We start from the raw sequence: 15,302 nt of genomic DNA, 5'->3' as shown, positions 1-15,302 counted from the left end.
GACTGAAAGAAAAATCAGGGGGCCAAGAAGGGATGGCAGAAGGGAGTCCTGTTAGATGTTCATGCCCACCCCAAGTGGCCTTTGTTTGAGTACTTCAGGGTTGGGGCACACACATCATCTTTGGATTTGGTGCATTTCATTGCTGAGAGCTCTATTGTTACAAAGGTCTTTCTTATACTGGCCTCCAGAACTTTCTGCCACATTGTCCTAGTTCCATCTCTGGGTTAGGATACCTTGGCCCCTGGCATGGCCTGATGGTTTCCAGGTGTGCAGCTATCAATCCCCTTGGTTTATGGGCCAACAGGGGAGTCTGGATGGCCTTCTCAGGCCAGGAAAGCCCTCGCTAGCATTTTGTCAGTGTGCCACGATGGGAACATGTTTAGAAGACACTGTTCTGGAGACTGATCTTGAGAGTGACCACCCTTCCTTCTGTTAGAAGTCACACTTCCACCAGAGCAGCTAAGCATGCAGTCTCCGATCCCACTCAGGATTCATCAAGGACGTCTCAGTCAATCAAGATCCCCCAGTTTGTTTGGTTTTGTTTCCCACCAATGTTTCTGCTTTTTGTGTGCCCTGGCCTGCACTTACAAAATTAGGTTTGGGAAGAAAGAATAGGGTTTTACATTTGTCTCTGTTAAATTTTGTTTTGTTAGATTGGCCCTCTGGTTCCCTCCTAATGGGACATTTTGGGTTCCTGATTTACCCACTCAGTGAATTTTCAGTCCATTCTACCTCCGGGTCCCTCATCATGTAAACATGCCAACTTTGCCCTTAGGCTGCAGGAACTTGCACTGGGCCCACCAACTCTGCCTCCAGCCTCTAACTTGGCTTTGTTACCTTCTCTTCTCATCCATACATGGCCTTTGGAAATATTACCAGGATTTACCTCTACATTCTCTGGATCTTTTTGGCAATGCTCACTTGCTAAATTTTTTGGCTTCAGATTCTTCCAGTTCTGCTTTCTACCCGTGAATTTGCTTTTTTGGGGGGGAAATGTATTCCTTCCAATCCTCCCTCCCCTCATTCTCCTTTACTCTTGACTTACTACAACTGGTGGGTCACCCATGACCGTGTGTACACCCAGCCTGGCTGCTATTTTCCTAGGAGGGACCAGAGAAGGCACCTGAGGTTTTCCACTGGAGACCACTCTTCAGGTTGACCCATTTGTCATGGAGCATGGGTGTTTATGAAAGTATCCAGTTCTACCAACTGTATTCTTCATTTTGCTCACAAGAAAGAGGTTTGCAAATGCTTGCGTGAGCTCTTGATTCATTGAGTCTGCAGTGTTCTGCATAATCTTCCCATCTATAACCCCATCAAACAGATTTAATGAGCCTCCCCAGGCTTGGCTCATTCTTAGTCAACTCATGTTTTCTCTTAGTGATCATGGCTTCATTAAGTGCTAGAAGACTAGCTCTGTAATAATTCATCCAAAATCTTTCCTGTTCACTAATCTGTACTTGCAAAATCCCTCAGACCCAGTGATGGATGAGGAAACTCTCTGGACGTATGAAGTATTAAAAGATGGCGTACTCTTAAGAGGTTTGGTAGGAAGCTGGAAGACACCACGTGACTTGGTGGTTTGGAAGGGTCATGCGGACAATCCAATTTGTTTATATGTTGGTAGCCTGGAGCAGGAGTGAAATCAACATGCAAGTATCAGACCAGATTCTCCCAGGGCTTAATCCCAAAGGTTACAAGGCAGTCATTTGGCATGATGTGTTAATTTTCCTGTTTAAAGGAACAAAAGTTAAACTAACAGAATGTGTCACTGGAAGGCACTTCAGAGATCATGCAGACCAGTGCTCCTCAAACCTAAATATGCACATGAGTCACCTGGCACTTTTATTAAAAATGCAGATTCTGATTCAGTAGTTCTGGGGTAGGGGCCTGAGAGTCTGTATTTCTGATCTGCTCCCTGGTGATGCTCTTGGCCTATGGCTACACTTTATGTCAAAAGGACTTAGACTACACTGCATTTTGTTTTTTCAAATGTAGAAACTGAGGTCCAGAGAGGTGATTGCCCCAAAGGCACAATGATGAAGTTAAAGCAATTTCTTTCATTCAGGTCTCCTGGGGCCCAGGTCAGTGTCCATTTAATTGCAAAATTGCTGGACTGTAAAGCAGAGGTTTACCCTTTCTTAAGGACTCACAGCCTATGGTGGGAGAGTCAAGGTTAGAGTCCAGTATGGCCATGCGTGCACACAGATACACACACATGCACCCACACACAAGCTCATGCTCAAAGATATTGCATGTGCTTCTTTATAGTCTTCTCTCTCATCAAATGTGATGTGTAGGAAACACATGAATTACAAACACATTAAAGATATTCTTAAATGCAAGTCAATCCTGAATGTGTAAACTTTTTCTTAAGAATATTCTGGGAAAGTACATGAGTTGTTTCTGACTTAAGTATAAATACAGAACGTTCTGGGGTTCTACAGAGACGATGTTACTAATAAAAGTGTGTCATAATGACGTTTTCTATAGTTTGAATAGTCAAAGCTCTGGGCTTGGCTCAGTGAGTCCTATGCTCTAGCATTTATAAACTCCAAACCCTGGAGTTTGGAGATTTTCCATTAACTTCTGGTATTGAATTTTTGTTGCCAACTATGACTATTTGTTTTCTTGAACTCTGTGGAGGAACTAAGCAACTGAGAAATCCCAGGCAGAAGTGTGTATATGTGTGTTCACACATGTTAACTAAACATTGTAGATTCCTGACATTTTTTTCTCCTTGCTGAGAAGCGGAAAGAGGAAGAGAGAAGAAATTGTCTGGAATGGAAAAAAGGGTCAGAAAAATCCTTGAAATGAAATCTCTCCCCTTCACTGGAGGTTTAGATAAGATGATAAACTAAGCCGATTAGAGAAAAATTGGGGTCACAAACTCCTATTTTGGGAGGCAAATACCTATGGTGGATTAAGCCCATTGTTGCATCTGTAGCCAACTATCTACTGGATAGTAAGCTTCTTGAGGCCGAGGCTGGGTCTTCTAGGTCTTTTTTTTTTACTAATTCCAAAATGCTTAGAAGAGGGTCTTGCACCCAGTGGGAGGCCAGAAGCCTCTCAGGAATAAAATATCATTCATCTTCCAGCATCAGTCACTCCTGGCCAGCAGCCCCGGAACCTGCTAGCGTGTTTCAGAGTGTAAAAGCCATGTCTGGGAGCTCATGAGTTGGTGTTTGTCTGGAAGTTGCAAACCACTGCTGACTGTGGCTTCTTCTCTCCTCATTGGCCTCTTCTTGTCTACTCAGAATCTCTGTTAGTGTTCTCTCTTTATGGGAGGAAAGAGTGGGAGGAGAAGGAGGAGAGGGAGGAGAGGAAAGAGGGGGAAGAAGGCGGCCAAGGAGGAGGAGGGAGAGGAGCAGGGGGAGGAGAGGAAGGGAAAGGGGATGGGAGGAGATGGAGGAGTAGGGCTGAACTGGAGGCAGAAAGATAGCAAGCTTCTTGTGCAGAGGAAAAGTGGTCAGCCTCCTTCCCCTGAGATGCCTGTCTGGGAGTTTGGGTTAGTCAGGACACTTTGAAAACCCAACTTGGCTGACCTGGCTTCACCAAAAGGTAGGTGTTGGCTCTCATCACTGAACATTCCAGAGATAATATGGTTCGATCAGTCTCTAGCACTTTCTCTGTAGTTCTCTGGAAACCCCTCCCTTGTGTGTGAGCTTCATTCTCAAGCTCGTTTCTCTCATCTTAAGAAGGGTTCATGTATCAGCCTTAAGTGGATGCTTCCTACCGTTGTCAGGTGGAAGCCCCAAGCCTTGCTCTGACTAGACCGCCCCCTGAGCCCTTGCTAGGGCCAGGAGGATGCCGTGTGGCACCTGGCTTTGCCCTGTAGTGCCCATCCCACGATCTCTCCGGCAGGAATGGTGGGATGACCCTGGTTGGCTCAGACCAGTGGGGCCAACCTAGAGTTGGGGATGGAATTAGTCTCTCAAGGCTCATGTGTACTCCGCATTGGAGGAAGGGTGGCAAGTTCACTCTGAACTTTGAGGGTCTTCTCAACTTTCTCACTAGGATTATGTCTTTAACAATCTGTTGATTTACCAGATGGCCAAGACCTGAACACTCATGTTATAGATAGGTTTTAAAAATGTCAGCAAGGGGCACCTGGGTGGCTCAGTTGGTTGGGCATCTGCCTTTGGCTCGGGTTGTGATCCCGGGATCCTGGGTTCTCTGCTCAGTGGGGAGACTGCTTCTTCTTCTCCCTCTGCTGCTCCCCCCTGCCTGTGTTCTCTCTCTGTCAAATAAGTAAAATCTTCTAAAAAATAAAAATAAAAAAATAAAAATGTCAGCAAAACTACTGCAGGAATGTTGCCTTAAACCTCAAGACCATTGTGCTTATTCTTAATGTTGTTAAAATACCTGCCCATGGCTAAAGTAGAACATTTGGTCTCTCAATTAAATTTCATTAACCTACCAATTAATCATGGCTGTTTGGTAATTACCCAGAATGGGAATGCCTTCCGGGACACCCTCTGGAAAGGATACCAACAAGCGTGAGGAAACTGCCTTGTCCCTGAGTACATACATTCCCAAACAAACAGCACTGATTCCAGGTAAGACGAGAAGAGCAATGCCAGACCGGCTCATCTGGGCTCCACCCGGTCTGGGTAAGGGATCTTGAGGAAGGTGTTGACTTTTTTTACACGTTTTCTAAAATGGGTCTAAAAAATTTTAATGTCCTAGACAAATGTCTGATACATAATAAGTGGCCTCTCTTGCTGTCTGTTGTTATCATGGAGGCGTGACATGGGTGCAGAGCAGGAAGAATCACCCCAGGATGCAGGGGCAGGGTACGCTTCAGTGAATGGTGGTAAAGATCAGAAGCATGGGGAGCGGGGCAATGAGGAGGGGGGAAATGCGCATGGGGGTGCTGTCACATTCAAGAAGATAAGGAGAGATAGTGGGAGGGTGGTGGCTACAGAGCATGTGCAAACAAAAGTTTGAGCAGCGTCTTCTAGAGTCAGTGGGTGGCCATCCAGATGGACAGAGCCCGAGGGGTTCTTGTGAAGGGCAGTGGGAACAAGGCAGAAAGGCATGTTGAGGCCAGCTCATGGAGGAACCTGAAGGCCAAAATGGGAAGTTTGGTCATGCTGCAGACTTTTGAGCAGCACTGTGAAAAGCTGGACCCCGTGTCATGCGGAGAACGTGAATCTGAATGCGGGGCATAGGAGGGGCCAAAGGAGAGAGATAAAAGAGGCAGCGGGGCAGTACCATCTCTCCTGGATGGACTCGGCTGCCTCTGTTGGAAGCCAGGGGCTCTGGCTATAGCCCTGCCCTCCCCTTCTCCCTGCTACAATCCGATCATCACCCCAAGCTCAGGGCTGATCAGTGGGTCTCCCACCTCCAGGACACTGACAAGAGAGTCTGGCGGTGCTCCCAGGGCCTGTGGCAGGCGAACGGGCACATCACGAAGGGGCCCCAGGGCTGAAAGATAAAAGGAACTGAAAGGTCCTCCAGGCTCTCCTCTGTGGCTTTTGTTACAAGAAGGGTTGGGAGGTTGGCAACCGAGGGAGAATGTATGAGTCCCCATTCCTGGCCTTGACCCATCGGCTGATGGGACCCCTGCCAGGCTGGACATGCTGGCAAACTTTGTCTAGGTCTAACACAAAGTCACATGGGGATAGAGACACAGGCTTGTGAAGAGTTCGATGTGAGCGTGCGGTAAAGCGTGTTGGTATTTCGTAAGGGTTTGGCACGTTTTCGGAATGATTCTGGCTGTCTGCCCAGCTCTGAGTTTCCTGTTCATAGCTCCCCACATGTGTCACTGCTGAGGATTAAAGCCCACATAGGCTCTGACACAGACGTCACTCAGAGTCTCCTTTCTTTCAGCCGCGGTAAAACTGGGTCTGCTGACAAGATGTGAGGGACACCTCTTGTGCTGCACGGACCAGACCCAAAGCTCTCTGGAAAAAGAAAAGAGGAATTAGCAAGTCTCTCTAGGGCTGACTTCAGAATGCACTTTTGTTTTCTCAGTTGACTTATTTGGGGGAAGAAACGCTGTGGGTTTACCCTCCAAGTCACCGCCTCCTGCGAGGCCAGCCATCCCTAAATGTCCCCACGATGAAGAAAGGAGATGGTAAGATGATTAATTGCACTTCTGGTTTTTGGTCCCGTATTTCCCCCTCGTTTACTTTTTGCTTGCTTCTATACGGATGAAAGATTTAGGAGGGACAAATGGACTTTGATAAAACTGATCATGTTATGCTGTTCGTTGAAAACAGGATTTTAAGAATTTCTTGGAGTTATGTGGCTCTGTAGGCATATTTAACCTTAAGATGTGTCTGTGAGTCATATTAAAAGATCATCTCTGATAATGCATGTTTTACTCTATGGAAGATTAACTATGAAAGATGTGGGAAATATATTTTATAACTACACAGTACTTAGAAGCCATAAATAGTTGCATGACGGTTGGTAAATTGTGGGGTTTAAGTGAAGGGTATTATAAATAAGAATCTTTTAAAAATGTTGTTGCTGATGTTAGAATTAAGACTTATTTGATCACTTTCCAATAAAATTTGTCAGTTTGAGAGGGGCACAATCTGGCCCGATGTTTGACTGAAGGCATTGCGTTACTATTAACAGATACCCACTGGTTGCATTTAAAGTTATAATGTGTTGTACTAGCAAGGCTTGTATGTGTTTCCTCCAGTAAGGGCTTAAAATGTCATTTTAAAAGCACAGCATTTTTTTTTCCCCCAAGGCTTAACAAATGTTATACCCAGAGCTGTAAGGATAACTCTCGGAAGAGATGATAAACAATGTCCAGTATTTTTTTATTAGACATGCTTGACTTTTATTATCCTATCAGTAACATTGTTGTGGGAAAGAATAAGAAAATGGGACAGAATCTGGAAGATTAAAGATAGGAAATGAGAACACAAAAAGGAGAGCAAAATGAGGTTTACTGTTCAATTCATTCAATTCAATTGACAACTCCTTACTTTTATGCAAAATGCTAGTTGGTGCTGTGGTGAACAGAGCCTGGGGAGCTGGGTTAGGGAAGGATGTTTCAGATGGTGCAGCTTGTTTGTGAATCCCGCTACCTGCCCACAGACCGCTGGAGACCACCGCGTGTGCTAGAGGCCAAGGGAGGGTTTGTGCTCCCTGGAAACGTGTGGATCTGTTGGGGAAAGGAAGAAGATAATGCTGCCCAGAAGGAGCAGAAGCACTTCTTGAAATGAATTTAATCTTCCTAATTCTGGTGATGAATTTAGAGAGATACTTATGGCCTTTCTCAAGTCAGCGTGCTATTGCTAATCTTCTCTCCCACAACACCTTCTGGGCACACGCCTGCTTGCTTACTTAGGAGAAAACCTTGCCGGGCATGGTCAAGGAACGGCTGAAATTCACTTCTAAACTATCCCTTGCAAAACTGACAGGGCTAGCACATCCTCACTGTCAGAAATAAAATAAAGGACATATAGATCAGTAAATAAGATGAAAGATAAAAACCTATCACTGTGAGATAAACGCTCATTTCTTTCTACAAAAGTTGTTTGATCACATTATACAGAGAGTTTATTAAGTCATGTTGGTAGATACTAGAGTGTTTTCTTTTCTATTATCAACATCACAAAACCAACGTACTTATAATGAAACCTTTGTGTCTCTTCTTGATTATTTCCTTGGACTATATTCCCAGAGAGAAAACTGTGGGGTCAAAGGGCATGAGCATTTTTGAAGCTCTTGATTCCTGCCACTAAATTTAATCTAGGAAAGTGCTATTAATTTACACTCCCTCCAGCACTGTATGAATACCATTTTACCACACTTTCACCAACGTTGGGTTTTGGCTTTTTTTTTTTTAATAAATGTGCTAATCTGATACCTGGCAAAGGCTATTTTGTTGTCTTGATTTGTTTTAAGGGAAGGCTTTGTAAAACCTTTCCACTTCCTATTCTGCCCCTTTGGGTTCAGATTCTAGTCTTTTTTGGTTACTCACATCAAAGCAATCATTTCTTACAGTAACTTATGCCAACCTAATTTCTGGGGACTTTGACCTCATTTGGTGTTGCTCAGCAGGCCTGCTGAGAGTGTGGGGACTCGGATGCTTTTACTCTGACTTTCTACTATTTGAACAACCCAGGGCAAAACTCAGTCTTTATGATTTTATTTCCTTTTTGTCTATAAAATTTAAAGGTAAGGATTGACGTTTCATCCCACCACACGATTGTACTGGGAACAGAGATGAGACAGAGGAAAGTTCTTTGAATAGAAAAGAAGTGAAAAATATAAAACGGTACAATTACGATTGCTGTTATCATGAAGTTTATTTGTATTCTCATCTTATAAAGTATGTAGTGTTTGGAGAGCTGCATGCTGAAATTTTGACCATGTGTTCTAATTCTAGACTTGGAAAGTATGTGTGTGTGTGTGTCTGTGTGTGTGTGTTGCAACATATTTCTCGGTTCTTGGATTCAGTGCTAGCATTTGGTATGTTCTAGCAGCACATGGAGATACTTTAGATGGAAGATGGTTTCCATTTTGTTGCTTACTTATCTCACTTGCATGCAGGACGGCACACCATTCTTCTTAGATTGCGTTGTCGTTGACCACTTGCTTTGCTCAGTTCTCCTTCTCAAAGGCGGGACTTGTTTATATGTGTTTCTCTCCTTAGGGCCAGGTCTGGGGTCTGATACCGAGCAGGGGCTCAATGAATGTTTCTAGAATGAGTCCACAGAAGGGAGCTAGGAACATTGTTACCTAACTCTGCAGGGAAAAGAATTTCTTAAAAAGGAATCACAGAAGATTTTGAAAATGGAGATTTTCTGGGGCAGGTTGATGATTTTGTTTAATTTCATTTGGGTTGGTGCCCATTTTTATTGAGTGAACCTTTAAAGCTCTTAATGGATATTAAGCAAATGAATACAAGCCAAGGGTAGAACCAGGAAAATGGAGATCATAACTTGTAAGTATAAGACTCATGGACTTGGTGTGAGGATGAAATGTGTTACAGGGGGGTACAGAGTTTCACTCTGATCCCCAGCTCAGTGCTAGGCTGTTAGAATCAGAACCAAACTGATAGCAATTGTTTGAACTTGGTACCGGATAAATAATAATGATGGCTAATACTTAATATGTGAGATCTGGTTTTAAGCGCTCATTGATGAGGTGGTCATTGTTATGATCTTATTTTGCAGATTAAGAAGCTGAAGTACAGAGAAGGGATTTGCCCAAAGTCACACCACTAGTCAGTGCACAGCTGGGATTCACAACGCAGTCTTACTTAGAGTCCACAGGTTGGTGGGCGTAAGGTTGACTGAACTCTAGAGACAACAGCACATAGGTTTGGGACCACTGATGATGTCTGTGCTCTTCACTTGGGTACATAGTCACCATTTATTGAGTTCCCACTAAGGAACATGTGCTGATCTGGGTTCTTGCCTCATTATGTCTAATCTGCTCACAACCTTGCAAGATTGGTATCATATACCTGCTCAAGGACCAAACCCACTGAGACTCTGAGAAGCTCAGTAAGTGGCCCAGAGGTGATGAGATGAGCTAGTGGTGAGAGATGCCTATCAATCTATACCGAGTCTATTAAACTTTCTAGCCTATGTGCTGCACTGCTCTGGACAGTTGAGTGCTGATGTGCTTGATTCTTTATCCAAAAGTGCTGAGTCCAGTTCTACATTTGGAGGTGCTGGGCCTGGAAACTCAGCCAATCCATCCCCTCACTTGAGGATAGTGGGGAGGTGGGGTGCTCTGCCTTGGTCTCTGGATCTATGTGGGCCATTGTGAAATGGTACCTGAAGTTGATTTTCGGGCCGACATTCCCAGGCAGGATTATCCAATTTATGACCTCATCCTAGACACGTTGAGTGTTTAATATGTAGGGACACTTTCCTTACACGTTTTAACCATTGAGCCCCCAATTCTGCACTAAGAATGTCCAAAAAATGTCTCCAACGAGGATGGGACAGAGTAAGGCAAGTTCTAGCTTGGGAGAGGAGGCCGGCTGTTTTCTCCCAGGAAACTTACCTATCTTCTCTTTGTTTAGTTGTTCCGGTTAGAAGATGGGCATAAGAATATAATTCAAAATAGTATTTTACATAATTTGCTATTCAACTTTTCAGTAAGATTTTGGAATTTAAAAATACTTTTCAGCAAGGGGCGCCTGGGTGGCTCAGTTGGTTAAGCATCTGACTCTTGATCTCAGCTCAGGTCTTGATCTCAGGGTGGTGAGTTCAAGCCCCATGTTGGGCTCCACGCTGGGCATGGAGCCTACTTAAAAATTTTTTTTTCAACAATTAACATATAGTTTGTGTACTTTTGAATAGTTAACAATTTAAAAGGCTATTCAGTGAAGTCTTTCCTCTCCCTTTTTCCCAGACACCTTTTTCCCTCTCTCTCACCAACAAGTAGCTAAGTAACTGTTAATAATTTTTTTCCACCTTTTCCACACTGTATTAGGGTTCTCCAGAGAAACAAGACCAACAGGAGATAGCTACATCAATCTCCTATTGGTTTTATATGTAAAATTGGGTGTATCATTGGGATATTTTGAGAGAGAGAGAGACGAAGAGAGAGAAAAGAGATTATAAAGTATTGGCTCAAGTGGTTATGGAGGCTGAGAAGTCCCTTCATCTGTTGTCTACAAGCTGTAGACCCAGGAGAGCACATGGCACAGTTCTAGGGCCCGAGAGCTGTAGAGCCAAAGGTGTAGATTCTAGTCCAGGTCTGAAGGCATGAGAACCAGGAGCACGTAGGGAAAATAGATGTCTCAGCTCAAGTAGTCATGCAAAATGAATTCAACCTTTCTCTGCCTCTTTGTTCTATTTCAACCCCCAAGGGATTGGATGATGCCCACCCACACTGGGGAGAGCCTTCTGCTTTACTCAGTTCAAAGGCCTGTCTCTTCCAGAAACCCATTCACAGACACACACCAGCTAATTGGGCTCAGTCAAATCAACACATAAAATTAGCCATCATACACTCTAATGGTTTATACTCTTCTGCACCCTGTTCCGTATGTGCATCTAACGAGGTGCACTTTTAACCTTTCAGTGGACTTTTTTTTTTTTTTTTTAAGATTTTATTGCTTTATTTGACAGAGAGACACAGCAAGAGAGGGAACACAAGCAGGGGGAGTGGGAGAGGGAGAAGCAGGCTTCCTGCTGAGCAGGGAGTCCGATGCGGGGCTCCATCCCAGGACCCTGGGATCATGACCTGAGCCGAAGCAGACGCTTAACGACTGAGCCACCCAGGCACCCCTTTCAGTGGACTTTTAAGTTGTTTGCAATCTTTTGTTATTACAACCAGTGTTGCAATGAATAACAGCGTCGCCTGTGTCATTTTGCAGAAGTGCAAACAAGTGTGTTTATTGGCTAAATTCCTAGAAGTGGAATTGCAGGCCAAAGACTTAGGAATTTGTGATTTTGATATGTATTTCAAAACTGCCCATCCACCTCCCTCCTAAATAATACTTCTGGGAATGTTAGAGAGCATGTTTCCCCATGCGCTTGTCAACATAGTATGCTAGCCAACTGGTTTTTATTCAACTTTTGTGGTCTTTTGTGGGGAAGAGATTGATTCAGTGTGTTTTTAAAATTTTCATATCTCATTTCATGATGGAGGTTTCTTTATTTAGACTTTATTTTTGACAGCAGTTTTAGGTTCACAGTGGAATTAAGGGGAAGGTATAGAGATTTCCCATATATGTTCCTCTCCCCCCCATTATCAATAGGCTCCCCCACCCCAGGGTGGTACATTAGTTATAGTTGATGAGCCAACACTGACACATCATTATCACCCAAAGTCCATGGTTGATTGTAGGGTTCTCTCTCAGTGTTGTGCCTTTTATGGGTTTAGACAAGTATATAATGACATGCATACATCATTACGGTATCATACAGAGTATTTTATTGCCCTAAATGTCCTCTGTGCTCTACCTATTCATTCTCCCCACTCCCAGCCGAAATCCCTGGCAACTACTGATCTTTTTACTGTCTTCATAGTTTTGCCTTATCCAGAATGCCATATAGTTGGAATCAAGGAATGAATAGTCTTTTCAGACTGGCTTCTTTTACTTAGTAGTATGCATTTAAGTTTCCTCCATGTCTTTTCATGGCTTGATAGTTCATTTCTTTTTAGTGCTAAATAATATTTCACTGTCTGGATGTACCACAGTTTATTTATCCATGCATCTACTCAATAATATGTTGGTTGCTTCCAAGTTTGGGCAATTAACGAATAAAGCTCCTATAAATATCTATGTTCAGGTTCTTGTGTGGATGTAAATTTTCAACTCTTTTATGTAAATACCAAGGGACACAATTTCTGGATTGCGTGGTAAGTCTGTTTTTAGTTTTGTAGGAAACTGTCTGTCTTCCAAAGTGGCTATGCCCTGTTGCATTCCCAGCAGCAATGAATGAGAGTTCCTGTTGCTCCACATCCTCACCAGCATTTGGTGTTGTCAGTGTTCTGGATTTTGGCCATTCTAATAGGTGTGTAGCGGTATTGAGATTGTTTTAAAAATTGTTTGTGATCATAATTTTTGGTTCGCTCAGTGATTGTTTTTTGAGGCCTTGCTGGGTGTCTAGCCATGGGATGCCATAGTGGGTGAGGGTGATCTGGCTGCTGCCTGCAAGGGCCACACAAAACAACTGGGCAGCAGTATGTATTACACCCATAGCGATTAGTACCATGAAAGAGGCAGGCTGGTGCTAAGATGGTGACTGATGAGCCAAGATCTGCCTTAGCCTGGTGGTGGGAGTCCTGGTGGAGGAGGGTGAGTTCAGAGGCACACAGGTGGAAGGCAGAGGGAACAGTGGTGTAGAGCCCTGTTGGAGGAACAGGAGAAGATATGTACAGGGCTGGCCAAGTGTGCGGGAGGGGGTTGGAGGTGAGCTTGGAATCAGAGGCAGGGGGCAGATCACTGTGCGCATTTGGGGTCACTGTCAGGAGATTGGATTTTATTCTGAATTTCGGGGAGTCTTCAGTTATGGGCTGGAAAGATGGTGGCAGAGTCTGTCAAATCTTACGCACATAGACTATAAATGCTCACCTGGGTGATGGATGCAGTGGGGAGAAGTCATTGTATTTGCCCCAAGAGATAGTGACATGGGTGACCTCTGGTAGAGGGCTGGCTGGCACCCAGGATGCTTCACTCTCTTGTCCAGCCATGAATTCCTGTGTGTGTGTGACAAGTGACAAAAGCTTAGTCTAAACATGTCCATGGAGACATACCACCAATACACATTATACCTCTCCCAGAGATAAAACTCAGTTTACAAAGGCCTTCCCCTTCATTATCTCACACCTTACTAAATTAACTGATCATTTTGACAAATTGTTGTTGCCATGTCCGGTCTGGGCTAGGCCCTGTGCTCCGTGCTCTTGAGAGGAAGAGGAAGAGGAGGTGGGAGGCAAAATAGAAAGATTTAGAAAATGAGCAGCAGCTTACAGTCCAGCTTTGAGACCGAATCAAATGTCAACAACCAAAAGGAAGGCAGGAAAGAAACAGCAAAAGTGCCCTGCCACTTCTGGGTTCCAGAGGAGGACTCTGGCTTTGCAGTGTGGGCCACTCGTGTGCCCAAGGGTCGGCTTCGTGCTGAGGACCCCTCCCAGGACCAGAGCTTCTCCCACGTCCTTCCCTGGAGGTATAGGTAGGGTTATCATTCTAACTTCAGAGGTGAAGAATCGAGAGCTTTCCTCAAGGCCACTGAGTGGGCCAGGGGCAGAGTGGGACTGTCCTCTGAGCACTGAAGCCATGATTTTCTGTGATCCAGAAGAGAGCAAATTCTAAGTTTTATTCTCTGGGGAAGGCCCTGAGGAGAGGGCTTCTCTCTACTATGTATCCTCTTGCACTCTGGTCCCTCTGGTTCCATTCTGATGGAGTTGCTTGGCTTATGAGTCTGCCGTGCTGGCAGAGTCCTGCAGAAGGGGTGTGGATGGACCATAGCCTCAGGTGCCTAATGGTAAGGCCAGAAGCCAAGAAGCGCTTCCATTTTGTGAAGAAACAGAGGGGACCAAGACAAAGTATTGATGATTGGGTGGACGCTCAGGTTCGTCTCAGTGGCACAGGTGGTCATTTGTGGCCAGAGCAGAGTGGGGATTAATGTGTGTGTGTGTGTGTGTGTGTGTGTGTGTGTGTCTGTGATCTGGGATGAAGGCTCCAGGATCTGTTGGCCCCAAAGAGGTGTGAAGGGATGCAGGTTTCTGTGGACATAGGAACATGGAAGTAGGAAGTAGGAAGACTATGAGGTCAGTTTCTTAACTTAAGCTCAGGAAGCTTCTCCTCTTGGTCCAGGGAAAAGAGGGCAGGTTTGCTTCTGAGAAGAAAGGACTCCTCAGGTGAATTCTAGGTACTCAACCCGGACAGAATTGTCCAATCAAAAGCAACGTGGGGAAGGGGATTGCTAAGTGAGAATGGCGGGTAAGAAAGGCAGCAAAAGGAAAATTTACCAAAAAAAAAAAAAAAAGTCCAGAAACATATTTGTAAAATTTGAAATGTGTCTGTGCTAATTATGATTGAAATAAATATTTTAGGATTCCTAGATTTTTAGGCTTTTGGTTTTCTTACATCTGTGTTCAGTCGGTCCATAACAATGGCATGGTTTGCTTTAAAGACTAAAATTTCAGAAAGGATTTTAACAAGTTTGATGTCTGAAGCATTCCTGGAATGAATGATTGAATGAATGAATGAATGAACGAATGAATGAATCAGTGAATGAATGAATGACATTGCTCTAGAACTAGGTGATGGCATGTTTGTGTCTTTTGTGGATGTCTGCCTCTTTTTATAGTTTGAGGGGGGAAATTATTGGACTGTGCTTATAAAGTATCCCCTATCTTGTTTCTAAAGTTGCTGAATCTCTTGACAATGAGTTCCTTCTTGACTGAGGTAAGCAGTGCTGCTTTTGATGACTGTAGCTGCTCAGTCATTTTTGCCAACAGTATATTCCAACATGGGCCGCAAAACCAACACATTCCAAAGCCATGAGTGCATCCCCCCCAAAACTGATGTGGCTTCCCTAATTCTATTCCCGGAGTTAGTGAGAGGGTAGCACTTGACTGGAAATCCTGGGGCAACTTTTCATAGATCTTTTATTATTATTACTTCATTTGTTGGCTTCTTGATCTCTTTGCTGTGGGCCGACTAGCAGCCGCTCTACCCTGGGAGTACCAGCAATGCAGCACCCTGCCGCCCCGCCCCGGTCTGTCTCCTCCCCATGATTGCTGGGTGCTTTTCAGACATTACCTGTGTTCCTTACACAGATTTGGACTGAGGGAGACAGAGACCCAGAGACAGCAGGTGGTTTCTCAAGATGGTAGTGGTTGATTAACAGAAT

The 15,302-nt window shown here is 44.3% G+C and overlaps 1 protein-coding gene across 1 annotated transcript in view; it reads left to right on the top strand.

The window, feature by feature from the left end:
* Positions 1–5,794: 5,794 nt before the first annotated feature.
* Positions 5,795–15,302, top strand: part of IL1R1 (interleukin 1 receptor type 1) — a 72,967-nt gene continuing 63,459 nt past the window's right edge. Inside the window, 1 exon segment of the mRNA XM_078056725.1 lies at positions 5,795–6,082. The gene's annotated coding sequence lies outside the window, so the exon portion shown is untranslated.

This window comes from Halichoerus grypus, chromosome 10, assembly GCF_964656455.1.
Source record: "Halichoerus grypus chromosome 10, mHalGry1.hap1.1, whole genome shotgun sequence".
Taxonomy (NCBI): domain Eukaryota; kingdom Metazoa; phylum Chordata; class Mammalia; order Carnivora; family Phocidae; genus Halichoerus; species Halichoerus grypus.
This window is presented reverse-complemented; position numbering and strand designations above follow the sequence as displayed.